Here is a 25,026-nt window from a genome sequence, read left to right as displayed (position 1 = left end):
CAAACACTGAACACAGCTCCTGCTCCAAACACTGAACATAGCTCTTGCTCCAAACACTGAACACAGCTCTTGCTCCAAACACCGAACACAGATCCTGCTCCAAATACTGAACACAGCTCCTGCTCCAAACACTGAATACCGCTCCTGCTCCAAACACTGAACACTGCTCCAAACACTGAACACAGCTCCAAAAATTGAACACTGCTCCAAACACTGAACACTGCTCCAAACACTGAACACTGCTCCTGCTCCCAACACTGAACACAGCTCCTGCTCCAAACACTGAACACAGCTCCTGCTCCAAACACTGAACACAGCTCCTGCTTCAAACACTGAACACAGCTCCTGTTCCAAACACTGAACACACCTCCTGCTCCAAATACTGAACACAGCTCCTGCTGCAAACTCTGAACACAGCTCCTGCTCCAAACACTGAACACAGCTCCTGCGCCAAACACTCAACACTGAACACAGCTCCAGCATCAAACACTGAACACAGCTCCAGCTCCAAACACTGAACACTGCTGCTGCTCCAAACACTGAACACAGCTCCTGCTCCAAACACTGAACACAGCTCCTGCTCCAAAGACTGAACACAGCTCCTGCTCCAAACACACAGCAATGAACACAGCTCCTGCTCCAAACACTGAACACAGCTCATGTTCCAAACACTGAACCCAGCTCCTGCTCCAAACACTGAACACAGCTCCTGCTCCAAACACTGAACACATCTCCTGCTCCAAACACTGAACACAGCTCCTGCTCCAAACACTGAACACAGCTCCTGCTCCAAACACTGAACACAGCTCCTGCTCCAAAAAATGTACACAGCTCCTGTTCCAAACACTGAACACAGCTCCTGCTCCAAACACTGAACACAGCACCTGCTCCAAACCCTGAACAAACCTCCTGCTCCAAACACTGAACACAGCTCCTGCTCCAAACACTGAACACAGCTCCTGCTCCAAACACTGAACACAGCTCCTGCTCCAATCACTGAACTCAGCTCCTGCTCCAAACACTGAACACAGCTCCTGCTCCAAACACTGAACACAGCTACTGCTCCAAACACTGAACACAGCTCCTGCACCAAACACTGAAAACAGCTCCTGCACCAAACACTCAACACTGAACACAGCTCCTGCTCCAAACACTCAGCACTGAACACAGCTCCTGCTCCAAACACCCAGCACTGAACACAGCTCCTGCTCCAAATAATCAGCACTGAGCACAGCTCCTGCTACAGACACTCAGCAATGAACACAGCACCTGCTCCAAACACTCAGCCCTGAACACAGCTCCTGCTCCAAAAACTGAGTATTGAACACAGCTCGTGCTCCAAACACATCAGCACTGAACACAGCTCCTGGTCCAAACACCCAGAACTGAACACAGCTCCTGCTACATAAACACAGCAATGATCACAGCTCCTGCTCCAAACACTCATCACTGAACACAGCTCCTGCTCCAAACACTCAGCACTGAACGCAGCTCCTGCCCCAGACACTGAACACAGCTCCTGCTCCAGACACTGAACACAGCTCCTGCTCCAGACACTGAACACAGCTACTGCTCCAGACACTGAACACAGCTGCTGCTCCAAACACTGAACACAGCTCCTGCTCCAAACACTGAACACTGCTCCAAACACTGAACACTGCTCCAAAAACTGCTCATAACACTGAACACAGATCCAGCTCCAAACACTGAACACAGCTCCTGCTCCAAACACTCAGCACTGAACACAGCTCTTGCTCCAAACACTGAACACAGCTCCTGCTTCAAACACTGAACACAGCTCCAGCTCCTAACACTGAACACAGCTCCAGCTCCAAACATTGAACACTGCTTTTGCTCCAAACACTGAACACATTTCCTGCTCCAAACACTGAACACAGCTCCTGCTCCAAAAACTCAGCACTGAACACAGCTCCTGCTCCAAACATTGAACACAGCTCATGTTCCAAACACTGAACACAGCTCCTGCTCCAAACACTGAACAAACCTCCTGCTCCAAACACTGAACACAGCTCCTGCTCCAAACACTGAACACAGCTCCTGCTCCAAACACTGAACACAGCTCCTGCTCCAAACATTGAACACAGATCCTGCTCCAAACACTGAACACAGCTGCTGCTCCAAACACTGAACACAGCTCCTGCTCCAAACACTGAGCACAGCTCCTGCTCCAAACACTGAACACAGCTCCTGCACCAAACACTGAACACAGCTCCTGCACCAAACACTCAACACTGAACACAGCTCCTGCTCCAACCACTCAGCACTGAACACAGCTCCTGCTCCAAACACACAGCACTGAACACAGCTCCTGCTGCAAATAACCAGCACTGAACACAGCTCCTGCTACAAACACTCTGCAATGAACACAGCACCTGCTCCAAACACTCAGCACTGAACACAGCTCCTGCTCCAAACACTCAGTACTGAACACAGCTCCTGCTCCAAACACTCAGCACTGAACACAACTCCTGGTCCAAACACCCAGAACTGAACACAGCTCCTGCTACAAACACAGAGCACTGAACACAGCTCCTGCTACAAACACTCATCACTGAACACAGCTCCTGCTCCAAACACTAAGCACTGAACACAGCTCCTGCCCCAGACACTGAAAACAGCTCCTGCTCCAGACACTGAAAACAGCTCCTGCTCCAGACACTGAACACAGCTCCTGCTCCAGACACTGAACACAGCTCCTGCTCCAGACAGTGAACACAGTTCCTGCTCCAAACACTGAATACAGCTCCTGCTCCAAACACTGAATGCTGCTCCAAACACTGAACACTGCTCCAAAAACTGCTCCAAACACTGAACACAGCTCCAGCTCCAAACACTGAACACAGCTCCTCCTCCAAACACTCAGCACTGAACACAGCTCTTGCTCCAAACACTGAACACAGCTCCTGCTTGAAACACTGAACACAGCTCCAGCTCCAAACACTGAACACAGCTCCAGCTCCAAACACTGAACACTGCTGCTGCTCCAAACACTGAACACAGTTCCTGCTCCAAACACTGAACACAGCTGCTGCTCCAAACACTGAACACAGCTCCTGCTCCAAAAACTCAGCACTGCACACAGCTCCTGCTCCAAACATTGAACACAGCTCATGTTCCAAACACTGAACACAGCTCCTGCTCCAAACACTGAACACAGCTCCTGCTCCAAACACTGAACACAGCTCCTGCTCCAAACACTGTACACAGCTCCTGCTCCAAACATTGAACACAGCTCCTGCTCCAAACACTGAACACAGCTCCTGCTCCAAACACTGAACACAGCTCCTGCTCCAAACACTGAACACAGCTCCTGCTCCAAACACTGAACACAGCTCCTGCTCCAAACACTGAACACAGCTCCTGCACCAAACACTGAACACAGCTCCTGCACCAAACACTCAACACTGAACACATCTCCTGCTCCAAACATTCAGCACTGAACACAGCTCCTGCTCCAAACACCCAGCACTGAACACAGCTCCTGCTGCAAATTATCTGCACTGAACACAGCTCCTGCTACAAACACTCTGCAATGAACACAGCACCTGCTCCAAACACCCAGCACTGAACACAGCTCCTGCTCCAAACACTCCGTACTGAACACAGCTCCTGCTCCAAACACTCAGCACTGAACACAGCTCCTGGTCCAAACACCCAGAACTGAACACAGTTCCTGCTACAAACACACAGCACTGAACAGAGCTCCTGCTACAAACACTCATCACTGAACACAGCTCCTGCTCCAAACACTCAGCACTGAACACAGCTCCTGCCCCAGACACTGAACACAGCTCCTGCTCCAGACACTGAACACAGCTCCTGCTCCAGACACTGAACACAGCTCCTGCTCCAGACACTGAACACAGCTCCTGCTCCAGACACTGAACACAGCTCCTGCTCCAAACACTGAACACAGCTCCTGCTCCAAACACTGAACACTGCTCCAAACACTGAACACTGCTCCAAAAACTGCTCCAAACACTGAACACAGCTCCAGCTCCAAACACTGAACACAGCTCCTGCTCCAAACACTCAGCACTGAACACAGCTCTTGCTCCAAACACTGAACACAGCTCCTGCTTCAAACACTGAACACAGCTCCAAACACTGAACACTGCTCCTGCTCCAAACACTGAACACGGCTCCTGCTCCAAACATTGAACACAGCTCCTGCTCCAAACACTGAACACAGCTCCTGCACCAAACACTCAGCACTGAACACAGCTCCTGCTCCAAACACCCAGCACTGAACACAGCTCCTGCTACAAACACTCAGGAATGAACACAGCTCCTGCTCCAAACACTCAGCACTGAACACAGCTCCTTGTCCCAACACTCAGTACTGAACACAGCTCCTGCTCCAAACACTCAGCACTGAACACAGCTCCTTGTCCAAACAGCCAGCACTGAACACAGCTCCTGATACAAACTCACAGCAATGAACACAGCTCCTGCTCCAAACACTCAGCACTGAACACAGCTCCTGCTCCAAACACTCAGCACTGAACACAGCTCCCGCTCCAAACACTCAGCACTGAACACAATTCCCGCTCCAAACACTCAGCACTGAACACAGCTCCCGCTCCAAACACTCAGCACTGAACACATCTCCAGCTCCAAACAGTGAACACAGCTCCAGTTCCAAACACTGAACACAGCACCTGCTCCAAATACTCAGCACTGAACACAGTTCCTGCTCCAAACACTGAACACAGCACCTGCTCCAAACACTGAATACCGCTCCTGCTCCAAACACTGAACACTGCTCCAAACACTGAACACTGCTCCTGTTCCAAACACTGATCGCGGCTCCAGCTCCAAGCACTGAACGCAGCTCCTGCTCCAAACACTGAACACAGCTCCTGCTCCAAGCACTGAACACAGCTCCTGCTCCAAACACTGAACACAGCTCCTGCTCCAAACACTGAACACAGCTTCTGCTCCAAACACTGAACACAGCTCCTGCTCCAAATACTGAACACAGCTCCTGCTGCAAACTCTGAACACAGCTCCTGCTCCAAACACTGAACACAGCTTCTGCGCCAAACATTCAACACTGAACACAGCTCCTGCTCCAAACACTGAACACTGCTCCAAACACTGAACACTGCCCTAAAAACTGCTCCAAACACTGAACACAGCTTCAGCTCCAAACACTGAACACTGCTGCTGCTCCAAACACTGAACACAGCTCCTGCTCCAAACACTCAGCACTGAACACAGCTCCTGCACCAAACACTGAACACAGCTCATGTTCCAAACACTGAACACAGCTCCTGCTCCAAACACTGAACACAGCTCCTGTTCCACACACTGAACACAGCTCCTGCTCCATACACTGAACACAGCTCCTGCTCCAAACACTGAACACAGCTCGTGCTCCAAACACTGAACACAGCTCCTGCTCCTAAAAATGTACACAGATCCTGCTCCAAACACTGAACACAGCTCCTGCTCCAAACACTGAACACAGCACCTGCTCCAAACACTGAACAAACCTCCTGCTCCAAACACTGAACACAGCTCGTGCTCCAAACACTGAACACAGCTCCAAACACTGAACACAGCTCCTGCTCCTAAAAATGTACACAGATCCTGCTCCAAACACTGAACACAGCTCCAGCTCCAAACACTGAACACAGCTCCTGCTCCAAACACTGAACACAGCTCCTGCTCCAAACACTGAACACAGCTCCTGCTCCAATCACTGAACACGGCTCCTGCTCCAAACACTGAACACAGCTCCTGCTCCAATCACTGAACACAGCTCCTGCTCCAAACACTGAACACAGCTCCTGCACCAAACACTGAACACAGCTCCTGCACCAAACACTCAACACTGAACACAGCTCCTGCTCCAAACACACAGCACTGAACACAGCTCCTGCTCCAAACACCCAGCACTGAACACAGCTCCTGCTCCAAATAACCAGCACTGAGCACAGCTCCTTCTACAGACACTCAGCACTGAACACAGCTCCTGCTACAAACACACAGCAATGAACACTGCTCCTGCTCCAAACACTCATCACTGAACACAGCTCCTGCACCAAACACTCAGCACTGAACACAGCTCCTGCCCCAGACACTGAACACAGCTCCTGCTCCAGACACGGAACACAGCTCCTGCTCCAGACACTGAACACAGCTCCTGCTCCAGACACTGAACACAGCTGCTGCTCCAAACACTGAACACAGCTCCTGCTCCAAACACTGAACACTGCTCCAAACACTGAATACTGCTCCAAAAACTGCTCCAAACACTGAACACAGCTCCAGCTCCAAACACTGAACACAGCTCCTGCTCCAAACACTCAGCACTGAACACAGCTCTTGCTCCAAACACTGAACACAGCTCCTGCTTCAAACACTGAACACAGCTCCAGCTCCAAACACTGAACACAGCTCCAGCTCCAAGCACTGAACACTGCTGCTGCTCCAAACACTGAACGCAGTTCCTGCTCCAAACACTGAACACAGCTCCTGCTCCAAACACTGAACACAGCTCCAGCTCCAAACACTGAACACAGCTCCAGCTCCAAACACTGAACACTGCTGCTGCTCCAAACACTGAACACAGTTCCTGCTCCAAACACTGAACACAGCTCCTGCTCCAAACACTGAACACAGCTCCTGCTCCAAAAACTCAGCACTGATCACAGCTCCTGCTCCAAACATTGAACACAGCTCATGTTCCAAACACTGAACACAGCTCCTGCTCCAAACACTGAACACAGCTCCTGCTCCAAACACTGAACACAGCTCCTGCTCCAAACACTGAACACAGCTCCTGCTCCAAACACTGAACACAGCTCCTGCTCCAATCACTGAACACAGCTCCTGCTCCAAACACTGAACACAGCTCCTGCTCCAAACACTGAACACAGCTCCTGCTCCAAACACTGAACACAGCTCCTGCTCCAAACACTGAACACAGCTCCTGCTCCAAACACTGAACACAGCTCCTGCTCCAAACACTGAACACAGCTCCTGCACCAAACACTGAACACAGCTCCTGCACCAAACACTCAACACTGAACACAGCTCCTGCTCCAAACAATCAGCACTGAACACAGCTCCTGCTCCAAACACGCAGCACTGAACACAGCTCCTGCTGCAAATAACCAGCACTGAACACAGCTCCTGCAACAAACACTCTGCAATGAACACAGCACCTGCTCCAAACACTCAGCACTGAACACAGCTCCTGCTCCAAACACTCAGCACTGAACACAGCTCCTGGTACAAACACCCAGAACTGAACACAGCTCCTGCTACAAACACACAGCACTGAACACAGCTCCTGCTACAAACACTCATCACTGAACACAGCTCCTGCTCCAAACACTCAGCACTGAACACAGCTCCTGCCCCAGACACTGAACACAGCTCCTGGTCCAGACACTGAACACAGCTCCTGCTCCAGACACTGAACACAGCTCATGCTCCAGACACTGAACACAGTTCCTGGTCCAAACACTGAACACAGCTCCTGCTCCAAACACTGAACACTGCTCCAAACACTGAACACTGCTCCCAAAACTGCTCCAAACACTGAACACAGCTCCAGCTCCAAACACTGAACACAGCTCCTGCTCCAAACACTCAGCACTGAACACAGCTCTTGCTCCAAAAACTGAACACAGCTCCTGCTTCAAACACTGGACACAGCTCCAGCTCCAAACACTGAACACAGCTCCAGCTCCAAACACTGAACACTGCTGCTGCTCCAAACACTGAACACAGTTCCTGCTCCAAACACTGAACACAGCTCCTGCTCCAAACACTGAACACAGCTCCTGCTCCAAAAACCCAGCACTGAACACAGCTCCTGCTCCAATACATTGAACACAGCTCATGTTCCAAACACTGAACACAGCTCCTGCTCGAAACACTGAACACAGCTCCTGCTCCAATCACTGAACACAGCTCCTGCTCCAAACACTGAACACAGCTCCTGCTCCAAACACTGAACACAGCTCCTGCTCCAAACACTGAACACAGCTCCTGCTCCAAACACTGAACATAGCTCCTGCTCGAAATACTGAACACAGCTCCTGCTCCAAACACTGAACACAGCTCCTGTTCCAAACACTGAACACAGCTCCTACTCCAAACACTGAACACAGCTCCTGCTCCAAACACTGAACACAGCTCCTGCTCCAAACACTGAACACAGCGCCTGCACCAAACACTGAACACAGCTCCTGCACCAAACACTCAACACTGAACACAGCTCCTGCTCCAAACACTCAGCACTGAACACAGCTCCTGCTCCAAACACTCAGCACTGAACACAGCTCCTGGTCCAAACACCCAGAACTGAACACAGCTCCTGCTACAAACACACAGCACTGAACACAGCTCCTGCTCCAAACACTCATCACTGAACACAGCTCCTGCTCCAAACACTCAGCACTGAACACAGCTCCTGCCCCAGACACTGAACACAGCTCCTGCTCCAGACACTGAACACAGCTCCTGCTCCAGACACTGAACACAGCTCCTGCTCCAGACACTGAACACAGCTCCTGCTCCAGACACTGAACACAGCTCCTGCTCCAGACACTGAACACAGCTCCTGCTCCAAACACTGAACACAGCTCCTGCTCCAAACACTGAACACTGCTCCAAACACTGAACACTGCTCCAATCACTGAACACTGCTCCACAAACTGCTACAAACACTGAACACTGCTCCTGATCCAAACACTGAACACTGCTCCAAAAACTGCTCCAAACACTGAACACACCTCCAGCTCCAAACACTGAACACAGCTCCTGCTCCAAACACTGAACATAGCTCCTGCTCGAAATACTGAACACAGCTCCTGCTCCAAACACTGAACACAGCTCCTGCACCAAACACTCAACACTGAACACAGCTCCTGCTCCAAACACTGAACACAGCTCCTGCTCCAAACACTGAACACAGCTCCTGCTCCAAACACTGAACACAGCTCCTGCACCAAACACTCAACACTGAACACAGCTCCTGCTCCAAACACTCAGCACTGAACACAGCTCCTGCTCCAAACACTCAGCACTGAACACAGCTCCTGCTCCAAACACCCAGCACTGAACACAGCTCCTGCTACAAACTCACAGCACTGAACACAGCACCTGCTCCAAACACTCAACACTGAACACAGCTCCTACTCCAAACACTCAGCACTGAACACAGCTCCCGCTCCAAACACTCAGCACTGAACACAGCTCCAGCTCCAAACACTCAGCACTGAAGACAGCTCCAGCTCCAAACACTGAACACAGCTCCAGTTCCAAACACTGAACACAGCACCAGCTCCAAATACTCAGCACTGAACACAGCTCCTGCTCGAAAGACTGAACACAGCTCCTGCACCAAACACTGAACACAGCACCTGCTCCAAATACTCAGCACTGAACGCAGCTACTGATCCAAACACTGAACAGAGCTCCTGCTGCAAACACTGAACAGAGCTCCTGCTCCAACACTTAGCACTGAACACTACTCCTGCTCCAAACACTCTGCACTGAACACAGCTCCTGCTCCAAACACTGATCACAGCTCCTGCTCCAAACACTCAGCACTGAACACAGCTCCTGCTCCAAAGACTGAACTCTGCTCCTGCTCCTAACACTGAACACAGCTCCTGTTCCAAACACTGAACACAGCTCCTGCTCCAAACACTGAACACAGCTACTGCTCCAAATACTGAACACAGCTCCTGCTCCAAATACTGAACACTGCTCCGGCTCCAAACACTGAACACAGATCCTGCACCAAACACTGAACACAGCACCTGCTCCAAACACTGATCACAGCTCCTGCTCCAAACACTGAACACAGCTACTGCTCCAAATACTGAACACAGCTCCTGCTCCAAATACTGAACACTGCTCCGGCTCCAAACACTGAACACAGATCCTGCACCAAACACTGAACACAGCACCTGCTCCAAACACTGAACACAGCTTCTGCTCCAAACACTGTACACAGCTCCTGCTCCAAACACTGAACACAGCTCCTGCTCCAGACACTGACCACAGCTCCTGCTCCAAACAATGACCACAGCTCCTGCTCCAAGCAATGAACACAGCTCCTGCTCCAAGCAATGAACACAGCTCCTGCTCCAAGCAATGAACACAGCTCCTGCTCAAAACACTCGGCACTGAGCGCAGCTACTGCTCCAAACACTGAACGCAGCTCCTGCTCCAAACACTGTACGTACATCCTGCTCCAAACACTGAACGCAGCTCCTGCTCCAAACACTGAACACAGCTCTTGCTCCAAAAACTGAACACAGCTCCTGCTCCAAACACTGAACACAGCTCCTGCTCTAAACACTGAACACAGCTCCTGCTCCAAACACTGAACACAGCTCCTGCTCCAAATACAGAACACAGCTCCTGCTGCAAACACTGAACACAGCTCCTGCTCCAAGCACTGAACACAGCTCCTGCTCCAAACACTGAACACAGCTCTTGCTCCAGACACCGAACACAGCTCCTGCTCCAAATACTGAACACCGCTCCTGCTCCAATCACTGAATACCGCTCCCGCTCCAAACACTGAACACTGCTCCAAACACTGAACACAGCTCCAAAAATTGAACACTGCTCCAAACACTGAACACTGCTCCAAACACTGAACACTGCTCCTGCTCCAAACACTGATCACGGCTCCAGCTCCAAGCACTGAACACAGCTCCTGCTCCAAACACTGAACATAGCTCCTGCTCCAAACACTGAACACAGCTCCTGCTCCAAACACTGAACACAGCTCCTGCTCCAAACACTGAACACAGCTCCTGCTCCAAACACTGAACACAGCTCCTGCTCCAAATACTGAACACAGCTCCTGCTGCAAACTCTGAACACAGCTCCTGCTCCAAACACTGAACACAGCTCCTGCGCCAAACACTCAACACTGAACACAGCTCCTGCTCCAAACACTCAGCACTGAACACAGCTCCTGCTCCAAACACCCAGCACTGAACACAGCTCCTGCTCCAAACAACCAGCACTGAACACAGCTCCTGCTACAAACACACAGCAATGAACACAGCTCCTGCTCCAAACACTGAACACAGCTACTGCCCCAATCACTGAACACAGCGCCTGCTGCAAACACTAAGCACTGAGCACAGCTCCTGTTCCAAACACTGAACACAGCTCCTGCTCAAAACACCGAACACAGCTCCTGCTCCAAACACTGAACACAGCTCCTGCTCCAAACACCGAACACAGCTCCTGCTCCAAACACTGAACACAGCTCCTGCTCCAAACACTGAACCCAGCTCCTGCTCCAATGACTGAACTCAACTCCAGCTCCAGAGACTGAACACAGCTCCTGCTCCAAAGAGTGAACACAGCTCCTGCTCCAAAGACTGAACACAGCTCCTGCTCCAAAGACTGAACACAGCTCCTGCTCAAAACACCGAACACAGCTCCAGTTCCAAACACTGAACACAGCTCCTGCTCCAAACGCTGAACACAGCTCCTGCTCCAATCACTGAACACAGCTCCTGCTCCAAACACTGAACACAGCTCCTGATCCAAACACTGAACAAGGGACCTGCTCCAAACACTGAACACAGCTCCTGCTCCAAACACTGAACACAGCTTCTGCTCCAAACACTGAACACAGTTCCTGCTCCAAACACTGAACACAGCTCCAGCTCCAAACACTCAGCACTGAACACAGCTACTGCTTAAAACACTCAGCACTGAACACAGCTCCTGCTGCAAACACTGAACACAGCTCGTGCTCCAAACACTGATCACAGCTCCTGCTCCAAACACTCAGCACTGAACACAGCTCCTGCTCCAAAGACTGAACTCTGCTCCTGCTCCTAACACTGAACACAGCTCCTGTTCCAAACACTGAACACAGCTCCTGCTCCAAACACTGAACACAGCTACTGCTCCAAACACTGAACACAGCTCCTGCTCCAAACACTGAACACGGCTCCACCTCCAAACAATGAACACAGCTCCTGCTCCAAATACTGAACACGGCTCCAGCTCCGAACACTGAACACAGCTCCTGCTCCAAACACTGAACACGGCTCCAGCTCCAAACACTGAACACAGCTCCTGCTCCATAGACTAAACACGGCTCCAGCTCCAAACACTGATCCCGGCTCCAGCTCTAATGCCTGAACATGGCTCCTGATTCAAAGCCTGAACGCATGTCCTGCCCCAAACACTGAACTCAGTTGCTGCTCCAAACACTGAACAGAGCTACTGCTCCAATCGCTGAACACAGCTCCTGCTGCAAGCACTCAGCACTGAACACAGCTCATGCTCCAAACAATCAGCTCTGAACACAGCTCCTGCTCCAAAAACTCAGCACTGAACACAGCTGCTGCACCGAACACTCAGCATTGAACACAAGTACTGCTCCATACACTGAGCACAGCTCCAGCTCCAAACATTCAGCACTGAACACAGCTCCTCCTCCAAACACCGAACACAGCTCCAGCTCCAAACACTGAACACAGCTCCTGCTCCAAACACAGAACACAGCTCCTGCTCCAAACACTGAACACACCTCCTGCTCCAAAGACTGAACACACCTCCTGCTCCAAAGACTGAACGCAACTCCAGCTCCAAAGACTGAACACAGCTCCTGCTCCAAAGACTGAACACAGCTCCTGCTCCAAAGACTGTACACAGCTCCTGCTCCAAAGACTGAACACAGCTCCTGCTACAAAGACTGAACACAGCTCCTGCTCCAAACACTCAGCACTGAACGCAGCACCTGCTTCAAACACTCAGCACTGAACACAGCTCCTGCTGCAAACACTGAACACCGCTCCTGCTCCATACACTGATCACAGCTCCTGCTCCAAACACTCAGCACTGAACACAGCTCCTGCTGCAAAGACTGAACTCTGCTCCTGCTCCAAACACTGAACACAGCTCCTGCTCCAAACACTGAACACAGCTCCTGCTCCAAACACTGAATACAGCTACTGCTCCAAACACTCAGCACTGAACACAGCTCCTGCTCCAAAGACTGAACTCTGCTCCTGCTCCAAACACTGAACACAGCTCCTGCTCCAAACACTGAACACAGCTCCTGCTCCAAACACTGAATACAGCTACTGCTCCAAACACTGAACACAGCTCCTGCTCCAAACACTGAACACGGCTCCAGCTCCAAACAATGAACACAGCTCCTGCTCCAAACACTGAACACGGCTCCAGCTCCAAACACTGAAAACGTCTCCAGCTCTAATGCCTGAACAAGGCTCCTGCTTCAAAGCCTGAACGCATGTCCTGCTCCAAACACTGAACTCAGCTCCTGCTCCAAACACTGAACACAGCTACTGCCCCAATCACTGAACACAGCTCCTGCTGCAAACACTAAGCACTGAGCACAGCTCTTGCTCCAAACACTTAAACCAGCTCCTGCTCCAAACACTGAACACAGCTCCAGCTCCAAACACTGAACACAGCTCCTGCTCCAAAGACTAAACACGGCTCCAGCTCCAAACACTGAACACGGCTCCAGCTCTAATGCCTGAACAAGGCTCGTGATTCGAAGCCTGAACGCATGTCCTGCTCCAAACACTTAACTCAGCTCCTGCTCCAAACACTGAACACAGCTACTGTTCCAATCACTGAACACAGCTCCTGCAGCAAGCACTCAGCACTGAACACAGCTCCTGCTCCAAACACTCAGCACTGAACACAGCTCCTGCTCCAAACACTCAGCACTGAACACAGCTGCTGCACCGAACACTCAGCATTGAACACAAGTCCTGCTCCATACACTGATCACAGCTCCAGCTCCAAACATTCTGCACTGAACACAGCTCCTGCTCCAAACACCGAACACAGCTCTTGCTCCAAACACTGAACACAGCTCCTGCTCCAAACACTGAACACAGCTCCTGCTCCAAAGACTGAACACAGCTCCTGCTCCAAAGACTGAACTCAGCTCCAGCTCCAAAGACTGAACACAACTCCAGCTCCAAGCACTGAACACAGCTCGTGCTCCAAACACTGAACACAGCTCCTGCTCCAAACACTGAACACAGCTCCTGCTCCAAACACTGAACACAGCTCCTGCTCCAAACACTGAACACAGCTCCTGCTCCAAACACTGAACACAGCTCCTGCTCCAAATACTGAACACAGCTCCTGCTCCAAACTCTGAACACAGCTACTGCTCCAAACACTGAACACAGCTCATGCGCCAAACACTCAACACTGAACACAGCACCTGCTCCAAACACTGAACACTGCTCCAAACACTGAACACTGCTCCAAAAACTGCTCCAAACACTGAACACAGCTCCAGCTCCAAACACTGAATACAGCTCCAGCTCCAAACACTGAACACTGCTGCTGCTCCAAAAAATGAACTCAGCTCCTGCTCCAAACACTGAACACAGCTCCTGCTCCAAAGACTGAACACAGCTCCTGCTCCAAACACTCAGCACTGAACACAGCTCCTGCTCCAAACACTGAACACAGCTCATGTTCCAAACACTGAACACAGCTCCTGCTCCAAACACTGAACACAGCTCCTGCTCCAAACACTGAACACAGCTCCTGCTTCAAACACTGATCACAGCTCCTGCTCCAAAAAATGTACACAGCTCCTGCTCCAAACACTGAACACAGCTCCTGCTCCAAACACTGAACACAGCACCTGCACCAAACACTGAACAAACCTCCTGCTCCAAACACTGAAAACAGCTCGTGCTCCAAACACTGAACACAGCTCCTGCTCCAAACACTGAACACAGCTCCTGCTCCAAACACTGAACACAGCTCCTGCTCCAAACACTGAACACAGCTCCTGCTCCAAACACTGAACACAGCTCCTGCTCCAAACACTGAACACAGCTCCTGCACCAAACACTGAACACAGCTCCTGCACCAAACACTCAACACTGAACACAGCTCCTGCTCCAAACACTCAGCACTGAACACAGCTGCTGCTCCAAATACCCAGCACTGAACACAGCTCCTGCTGCAAATAACCAGCACTGAACACAGCTCCTGCTACAAACACTCTGCAATGAACACAGCACCTGCTCCAAACACTCAGCACTGAACACAGTTCCTGCTCCAAACACTAAGTACTGAACACAGCTCCTGTTCCAAACACTCAGCACTGAACACAGCTCCTGCTCCAAACACCCAGCACTGAACACAGCTCCTGCTCCAAATAATCAGCACTGAGCACAGCTCCTGCTACAGACACTCAGCAATGAACACAGCACCTGCTCCAAACACTCAGCACTGAACACAGCTCCTGCTCCAAACACTCAGTACTGAACACAGCTCGTGCTCTAAACACATCAGCACTGAACACAGCTCCTGGTCCAAACACCCAGAACTGAACACAGCTCCTGCTACAAACACACAGCAATGAACACAGCTCCTGCTTCAAACACTCATCACTGAACACAGCTCCTGCTCCAAACACTCAGCACTGAACACAGATCCTGCCCCAGACACTGAACACAGCTCCTGCTCCAGACACTGAACACAGCTCCTGCTCCAGACACTGAACACAGCGGCTGCTCCAAACACTGAACACAGCTCCTGCTCCAAACACTGAACACTGCTCCAAACACTGAACACTGCTACAAAAACTGCTCCAAACACTGAACACAGCACCAGCTCCAAACACTGAACACAGCTCCTGCTCCAAACACTCAGCACTGAACACAGCTCTTGCTCCAAACACTGAACACAGCTCCTGCTTCAAACACTGAACACAGCTCCAGCTCCAAACACTGAATAAAGCTCCAGCTCCAAACACTGAACACTGCTGCTGCTCCAAACACTGAACACAGTTCCTGCTCCAAACACTGAACACAGCTCCTGCTCAAAACACTGAACACAGCTCCTGCTCCAAAAACTCAGCACTGAACACAGCTCCTGCTCCAAACATTGAACACAGCTCATGTTCCAAACACTGAACACAGCTCCTGCTCCAAACACTGAACACAGCTCCTGCTCCAAACACTGAACACAGCTCCTGCTCCAAACACTGAACACAGCTCCTGCTCCAAGCACTGAACACAGCTCCTGCTCCAAACACTGAACACAGCTCCTGCTCCAAACACTGAGCACAGCTCCTGCACCAAACACTGAACACAGCTCCTGCACCAAACACTCAACACTGAACACAGCTCCTGCTCCAAACACTCAGCACTGAACACAGCTCCTGCTCCAAACACCCAGCACTGAACACAGCTCCTGCTGCAAATAACCAGCACTGAACACAGCTCCTGCTACAAACACTCTGCAATGAACACAGCACCTGCACCAAACACTCAGCACTGAACACAGCTCCTGCTCCAACCACTCAGTACTGAACACAGCTCCTGCTCCAAACACTCAGCACTGAACACAGCTCCTGGTCCAAACACCCAGAACTGAACACAGCTCCTGCTACAAACACACAGCACTGAACACAGCTCCTGCTACAAACACTCATCACTGAACACAGCTCCTGCTCCAGACACTGAACACAGCTCCTGCTCCAGACACTGAACACAGCTCCTGCTCCAGACACTGAACACAGCTCCTGCTCCAGACACTGAACACAGCTCCTGCTCCAGACACTGAACACAGTTCCTGCTCCAAACACTGAACACAGCTCCTGCTCCAAACACTGAACACTGCTCCAAACACTGAACACTGCTCCAAAAACGGCTCCAAACACTGAACACAGCTCCAGCTCCAAACACTGAACACAGCTCCTGCTCCAAACACTCAGCACTGAACACAGCTCTTGCTCCAAACACTGAACACAGCTCCTGCTTCATACACTGGACACAGCTCCAGCACCAAACACTGAACACAGCTCCAGCTCCAAACACTGAACACTGCTGCTGCTCCAAACACTGAACACAGTTCCTGCTCCAAACACTGAACACTGCTGCTGCTCCAAACACTGAACACAGCTCCTGCTCCAAACACTGAACACAGCTCCTGCTCCAAAAACTCAGCACTGAACACAGCTCCTGCTCCAAACATTGAACACAGCTCATGTTCCAAACACTGAACACAATTCCTGCTCCAAACACTGAACACAGCTCTGCTCCAAAGACTGAACACAGCCCCTGCACCAAACACTGAACACAGCTCCTGCTCCAAACACTGAACACAGCTCCTGCTCCAAACACTGAACACAGCTCCTGCTCCAAACACTGAACACAGCTCCTGCTCCAAACACTGAACACAGCTCCTGCTCCAAACACTGAACACAGCTCCTGCTCCAAACACTGAACACAGCTCCTGCTCCAAACACTGAACACAGCTCCTGCACCAAACACTGAACACAGCTCCTGCACCAAACACTCAACACTGAACACAGCTCCTGCTCCAAACACTCAGCACTGAACACAGCTCCTGCTCCAAAAACCCAGCACTGAACACAGCTCCTGCTGCAAATAACCAGCACTGAACACAGCTCCTGCTACAAACACTCTGCAATGAACACAGCACCTGCTCCAAACACTCAGCACTGAACACAGTTCCTGCTCCAAACACTCAGTACTGAACACAGCTCCTGTTCCAAACACTCAGCACTGAACACAGCTCCTGGTCCAAACACCCAGAACTGAACACAGCTCCCGCTACAAACACACAGCACTGAACACAGCTCCTGCTCCAAACACTCATCACTGAACACAGCTCCTGCTCCAAGCACTCAGCACTGAACACATCTCCTGCCCCAGACACTGAACACAGCTCCTGCTCCAGACACTGAACACAGCTCCTGCTCCAGACACTGAACACAGCTCCTGCTCCAGACACTGAACACAGTTCCTGCTCCAAACACTGAACACAGCTCCAGCTCCAAACACTGAACACAGCTCCTGCTCCAAACACTCAGCACTGAACACAGCTCTTGCTGCAAACACTGAACACAGCTCCTGCTTCAAACACTGCACACAGCTCCTGCTACAAACACTGAACACAGCTCTTGCTGCAAACACTGAACACAGCTCCTGCTTCAAACACTGCACACAGCTCCTGCTACAAACACTGAACACAGCTCCTGCTCCAAAAACTGAACACAGCTCCTGCTCCAAACACTGAACACTGCTCCTGCTCCAAAAACTGAACACAGCTCCTGCTCCAAACACTGAACACTGCTCCTGCTCCAAAAACTGAACACAGCTCCTGCTCCAAACACTGAACACAGCTCCTGCTCCAAACACTGAACACGGCTCCTGCTCCCAACACTGAACATAGCTCCTGCTCCAAATACTGAACACTGCTCCTGCTGCAAACACTGAACACAGCTCCTGCTCCAAACACGGAACACAGCTCCTGCACCAAACACTCAACACTGAACACAGCTCCTGCACCAAACACTCAACACTGAACACAGCTCCTGCTCCAAACACTCAGCGCTGAACACAGCTCCTGCTCCAAACACCCAGCACTGAACACAGCTCCTGCTCCAAACACCCAGCACTGAACACAGCTCCTGCTACAAACACGCAGGAATGAACACAGCTCCTGCTCCAAACACACAGCACTGAACACAGCTCCTGCACAAAACGCTCAGCACTGAACACAGCTCCCGCTCCAAACACACAGCACTGAACACAGCTCCAGCTCCAAACACTGAACACAGCTCCAGTTCCAAACACGGAACACAGCTCCTGCTCCAAACAATCAGCACTGAACACAGCTCCTGCTCCAAACACTGAACACAGCTCCTGCTGCAAAAACTGAACACAGCTCCTGCTGCAAAGCCTAAACACAACTCCTGCTCCAAACACTGAACACAGTTCCTGCTCCAAACACTGAACACAGCTTCTGCTTCATACACTGAGCACAGCTCCTGCTCCAAACACTGAACACAGCTCCTGCTCCAAACACTGAACACAGCTCCTGCTCCAAACAATGAACACAACTCCTGCTCCAAACACTGAACACAGCTCCTGCTCCAGACACTGAACACAGCTCCTGCTCCAAACACTGAACACAGCTCCTGCTCCAAACACAGAACACAGCTCCTGCTCCAAACACTTATCACAGCTCCTGCTCCAAACAATGAACACAGCTCCTGCTCCAAACACTGAACACAGCTCCTGCTCCAAAAACTGAACACAGCTACTGCTCCAAACACTGAACACAGCTCCAGTTCCAATCACTGAACACAGCTCCTGCTCCAAACACTCAGCACTGAACACAGCTCCTGCTGCAAAGCCTGAACACAACTCCTGCTCCAAAGACTGAACACAGCTCCTGCTCCAAAGACTGAACACAGCTCCTGCTCCACAGACTGAAGACAGCTCCTGCTCCACAGACTGAAGACAGCTCCTGCTCCAAAGACTGAACACAGCTCCTGATCAAAAGACTGAACACAGCTCCTGCTCCAAACACTGAACAGAGCTCCTGCTCAAAGACGCAGCACAGATCATAGCTCCTGCTCCCAACATTGAACACTGCTCCTGCTTCAAACACTGAACACTGCACCAAACTCTGAACACTGCTCCAAACACTGAGCACTGCTGCTGCTCCAAACACTGAACACAGCTACAGCACCAAACACTGATCACAGCACCAGTTCCAAACACTGAACACATCTCCTGCTCCAAACACTCAGCACTGAACACAGCTCCTGCTCCAAACACTCTGCACTGAACAAAGCTCCTGCTCCTAACACTCAGCACTGAACACAGCTCATGCTCCAAAAACTGAACACAGCTCCTGCTCCAAACACTGAACACAGCTCCTGCTCCAAAGACTGAAAACAGCCTCTGCTCCAAACACTGAACACAGCTTCTGCTCCAAACATTGAACACTGCTCCTGCTCCAAACACTGAACACTGCTCCAAACACTGAAAACTGCTCCAAACACTGAACAAGGCTCCTGCTCCAAACACTGAACAGGTCTCCAGCTCCAAACACTGTACACGGCTCCAGCTCCAAACACTGAACACAGCTACTGCTCCAATCACTGAACACAGCTCCTACTGCAAACACTCAGCACTGAACACAGCTCCTGCTCCAAACACACAGCACTGAACACAGCTCCTGCTCCAAACAGTCAGCACTGAACACAGCTGCTGCACCGAACACTCAGCATTGAACAAATCTCCTGCTCAAAACACCGAACACAGCTCCTGCTCCAAACACTGAACACAGCTCCTGCTCCAAACACTGAACACAGCTCCTGCTCCAAACACTGAACACAGCTCCTGCTCCAAACACTGAAAACAGCTCCTGCACCAAACACTGAACACAGCTCCTGCTCTAATCACTGAACACAGATCCTGCTCCAAACACTGAACACTGCTCCCTCTCCAAACACTGAACACAGCTCCTGCTGCAAACACTGAACACAGCTCATGCTCCAAACACTGAACAGAGTTCCTGCTCCAAACACTGAACACAGCTTCTGCTTCATACACTGAACACAGCTCCTGCTCCAAACACTGAACACAGCTCCTGCTCCAAACACAGAACACAGCTCCTGCTCCAAACAATGAACACAACTCCTGCTCCAAACACTGAACACAGCTCCTGCTCCAGACACTGAACACAGCTCCTGCTCCAAACACAGAACACAGCTCCTGCTGCAAAAACTGAACACAGCTCCTGCTCCAAACACTGAACACAGTTCCTGCTCCAAACACTGAACACAGCTTCTGCTTCATACACTGAACACAGCTCCTGCTCCAAACACTGAACACAGCTCCTGCTCCAAACACTGAACACAGCTCCTGCTCCAAACAATGAACACAACTCCTGCTCCAAACACTGAACACAGCTCCTGCTCCAGACACTGAACACAGCTCCTGCTCCAAACACAGAACACAGCTCCTGCTCCAAACACTTATCACAGCTCCTGCTCCAAACAATGAACACAGCTCCTGCTCCATTCACTGAACACAGCTCCTGCTCCATTCACTGAACACAGCTCCTGTTCCAAAACTGAACACAGCTACTGCTCCAAACACTGAACACAGCCCCAGTTCCAATCACTGAACACAGCTCCTGCTCCAAACACTCAGCACTGAACACAGCTCCTGCTCCAAACACTGAACACAGCTCCTGCTCCAAACACTGTACACAGCTCCTGCTCCAAAAACTGAACACAGCTCCTGCTGCAAAGCCTGAACACAACTCCTGCTCCAAAGACTGAACACAGCTCCTGCTCCAAAGACTGAACACAGCTCCTGCTCCACAGACTGAAGACAGCTCCTGCTCCAAAGACTGAACACAGCTCCTGCTTTAAAGACTGAACACAGCTCCTGATCCAAAGACTGAACATAGCTCCTGCTCCAAACACTGAACAGAGCTCCTGCTCAAAGACGCAGCACAGAACATAGCTCCTGCTCCAAACATTGAACACTGCTCCTGCTTCAAACACTGAACACTGCACCAAACTCTGAACACTGCTCCAAACACTGAGCACTGCTGCTGCTCCAAACACTGAACACAGCTACAGCACCAAACACTGATCACAGCACCAGTTCCAAACACTGAACACATCTCCTGCTCCAGACACTGAACACAGCTGCTGCTCCAAACACTGAACACAGCTCCTGCTCCAAACACTGAACACTGCTCCAAACACTGAACACTGCTACAAAAACTGCTCCAAACACTGAACACAGCTCCTGCTCAAAACACTGAACACAGCTCCTGCTCCAAAAACTCAGCACTGAACACAGCTCCTGCTCCAAACATTGAACACAGCTCATGTTCCAAACACTGAACACAGCTCCTGCTCCAAACACTGAACACAGCTCCTGCTCCAAACACTGAACACAGCTCCCGCTCCAAACACACAGCACTGAACACAGCTCCAGCTCCAAACACTGAACACAGCTCCAGTTCCAAACACGGAACACAGCTCCTGCTCCAAACAATCAGCACTGAACACAGCTCCTGCTCCAAACACTGAACACAGCTCCTGCTGCAAAAACTGAACACAGCTCCTGCTGCAAAGCCTAAACACAACTCCTGCTCCAAAGACTGAACACAGCTACTGCTCCAAAGACTGAACACAGCTCCTGCTCCACAGACTGAAGACAGCTCCTGCTCCAAAGACTGAACACAGCTCCTGCTTCAAAGACTGAACACAGCTCCTGATCAAATGACTGAACACAGCTCCTGCTCCAAACACTGAACACAGCTGCTGCTCCAAAGACTGAACACAGCTCCTGCTCCAAACATTGAGAACAGCTCCTGCACCAATCACTGATCACAGCTCCTGCTCTAAACACTGAACACAGATCCTGCTCCAAACACTGAACACTGCTCCCTCTCCAAACACTGAACACAGCTCCTGCTGCAAACACTGAACACAGCTCCTGCTCCAAACACTGAACACAGATCCTGCTCCAAACACTGAACACATCTTCTGCTTCATACACTGAACACAGCTCCTGCTCCAAACACTGAACACAGCTCCTGCTCCAAACACTGAACACAGCTCCTGCTCCAAACAATGAACACAACTCCTGCTCCAAACACTGAACACAGCTCCTGCTCCAGACACTGAACACAGCTCCTGCTCCAAACACAGAACACAGCTCCTGCTGCAAAAACTGAACACAGCTCCTGCTCCAAACACTGAACACAGTTCCTGCTCCAAACACTGAACACAGCTTCTGCTTCATACACTGAGCACAGCTCCTGCTCCAAACACTGAACACAGCTCCTGCTCCAAACAATGAACACAACTCCTGCTCCAAACACTGAACACAGCTCCTGCTCCAGACACTGAACACAGCTCCTGCTCCAAACACTGAACACAGCTCCTGCTCCAAACACAGAACACAGCTCCTGCTCCAAACACTTATCACAGCTCCTGCTCCAAACAATGAACACAGCTCCTGCTCCAAACACTGAACACAGCTCCTGCTCCAAAAACTGAACACAGCTACTGCTCCAAACACTGAACACAGCTCCAGTTCCAATCACTGAACACAGCTCCTGCTCCAAACACTCAGCACTGAACACAGCTCCTGCTGCAAAGCCTGAACACAACTCCTGCTCCAAAGACTGAACACAGCTCCTGCTCCAAAGACTGAACACAGCTCCTGCTCCACAGACTGAAGACAGTTCCTGCTCCAAAGATTGAACACAGCTCCTGCTTCAAAGACTGAACACAGCTCCTGATCAAAAGACTGAACACAGCTCCTGCTCCAAACACTGAACAGAGCTCCTGCTCAAAGACGCAGCACAGATCATAGCTCCTGCTCCCAACATTGAACACTGCTCCTGCTTCAAACACTGAACACTGCACCAAACTCTGAACACTGCTCCAAACACTGAGCACTGCTGCTGCTCCAAACACTGAACACAGCTACAGCACCAAACACTGATCACAGCACCAGTTCCAAACACTGAACACATCTCCTGCTCCAAACACTCAGCACTGAACACAGCTCCTGCTCCAAACACTCTGCACTGAACAAAGCTCCTGCTCCTAACACTCAGCACTGAACACAGCTCATGCTCCAAAAACTGAACACAGCTCCTGCTCCAAACACTGAACACAGCTCCTGCTCCAAAGACTGAAAACAGCCTCTGCTCCAAACACTGAACACAGCTTCTGCTCCAAACATTGAACACTGCTCCTGCTCCAAACACTGAACACTGCTCCAAACACTGAAAACTGCTCCAAACACTGAACAAGGCTCCTGCTCCAAACACTGAACAGGTCTCCAGCTCCAAACACTGTACACGGCTCCAGCTCCAAACACTGAACACAGCTACTGCTCCAATCACTGAACACAGCTCCTACTGCAAACACTCAGCACTGAACACAGCTCCTGCTCCAAACACACAGCACTGAACACAGCTCCTGCTCCAAACAGTCAGCACTGAACACAGCTGCTGCACCGAACACTCAGCATTGAACAAATCTCCTGCTCAAAACACCGAACACAGCTCCTGCTCCAAACACTGAACACAGCTCCTGCTCCAAACACTGAACACAGCTCCTGCTCCAAACACTGAACACAGCTCCTGCTCCAAACACTGAAAACAGCTCCTGCACCAAACACTGAACACAGCTCCTGCTCTAATCACTGAACACAGATCCTGCTCCAAACACTGAACACTGCTCCCTCTCCAAACACTGAACACAGCTCCTGCTGCAAACACTGAACACAGCTCATGCTCCAAACACTGAACAGAGTTCCTGCTCCAAACACTGAACACAGCTTCTGCTTCATACACTGAACACAGCTCCTGCTCCAAACACTGAACACAGCTCCTGCTCCAAACACAGAACACAGCTCCTGCTCCAAACAATGAACACAACTCCTGCTCCAAACACTGAACACAGCTCCTGCTCCAGACACTGAACACAGCTCCTGCTCCAAACACAGAACACAGCTCCTGCTGCAAAAACTGAACACAGCTCCTGCTCCAAACACTGAACACAGTTCCTGCTCCAAACACTGAACACAGCTTCTGCTTCATACACTGAACACAGCTCCTGCTCCAAACACTGAACACAGCTCCTGCTCCAAACACTGAACACAGCTCCTGCTCCAAACAATGAACACAACTCCTGCTCCAAACACTGAACACAGCTCCTGCTCCAGACACTGAACACAGCTCCTGCTCCAAACACAGAACACAGCTCCTGCTCCAAACACTTATCACAGCTCCTGCTCCAAACAATGAACACAGCTCCTGCTCCATTCACTGAACACAGCTCCTGCTCCATTCACTGAACACAGCTCCTGTTCCAAAACTGAACACAGCTACTGCTCCAAACACTGAACACAGCTCCAGTTCCAATCACTGAACACAGCTCCTGCTCCAATCACTCAGCACTGAACACAGCTCCTGCTCCAAACACTGAACACAGCTCCTGCTCCAAACACTGTACACAGCTCCTGCTCCAAAAACTGAACACAGCTCCTGCTGCAAAGCCTGAACACAACTCCTGCTCCAAAGACTGAACACAGCTCCTGCTCCAAAGACTGAACACAGCTCCTGCTCCACAGACTGAAGACAGCTCCTGCTCCAAAGACTGAACACAGCTCCTGCTTGAAA

The sequence above is a fragment of the Cetorhinus maximus genome, chromosome 4 (assembly GCF_964194155.1).
Source record: "Cetorhinus maximus chromosome 4, sCetMax3.hap1.1, whole genome shotgun sequence".
In the NCBI taxonomy this organism is placed as follows: domain Eukaryota; kingdom Metazoa; phylum Chordata; class Chondrichthyes; order Lamniformes; family Cetorhinidae; genus Cetorhinus; species Cetorhinus maximus.
The sequence above is the reverse complement of the archived record's forward strand: the minus strand, read 5'-3'. Positions refer to the sequence as shown.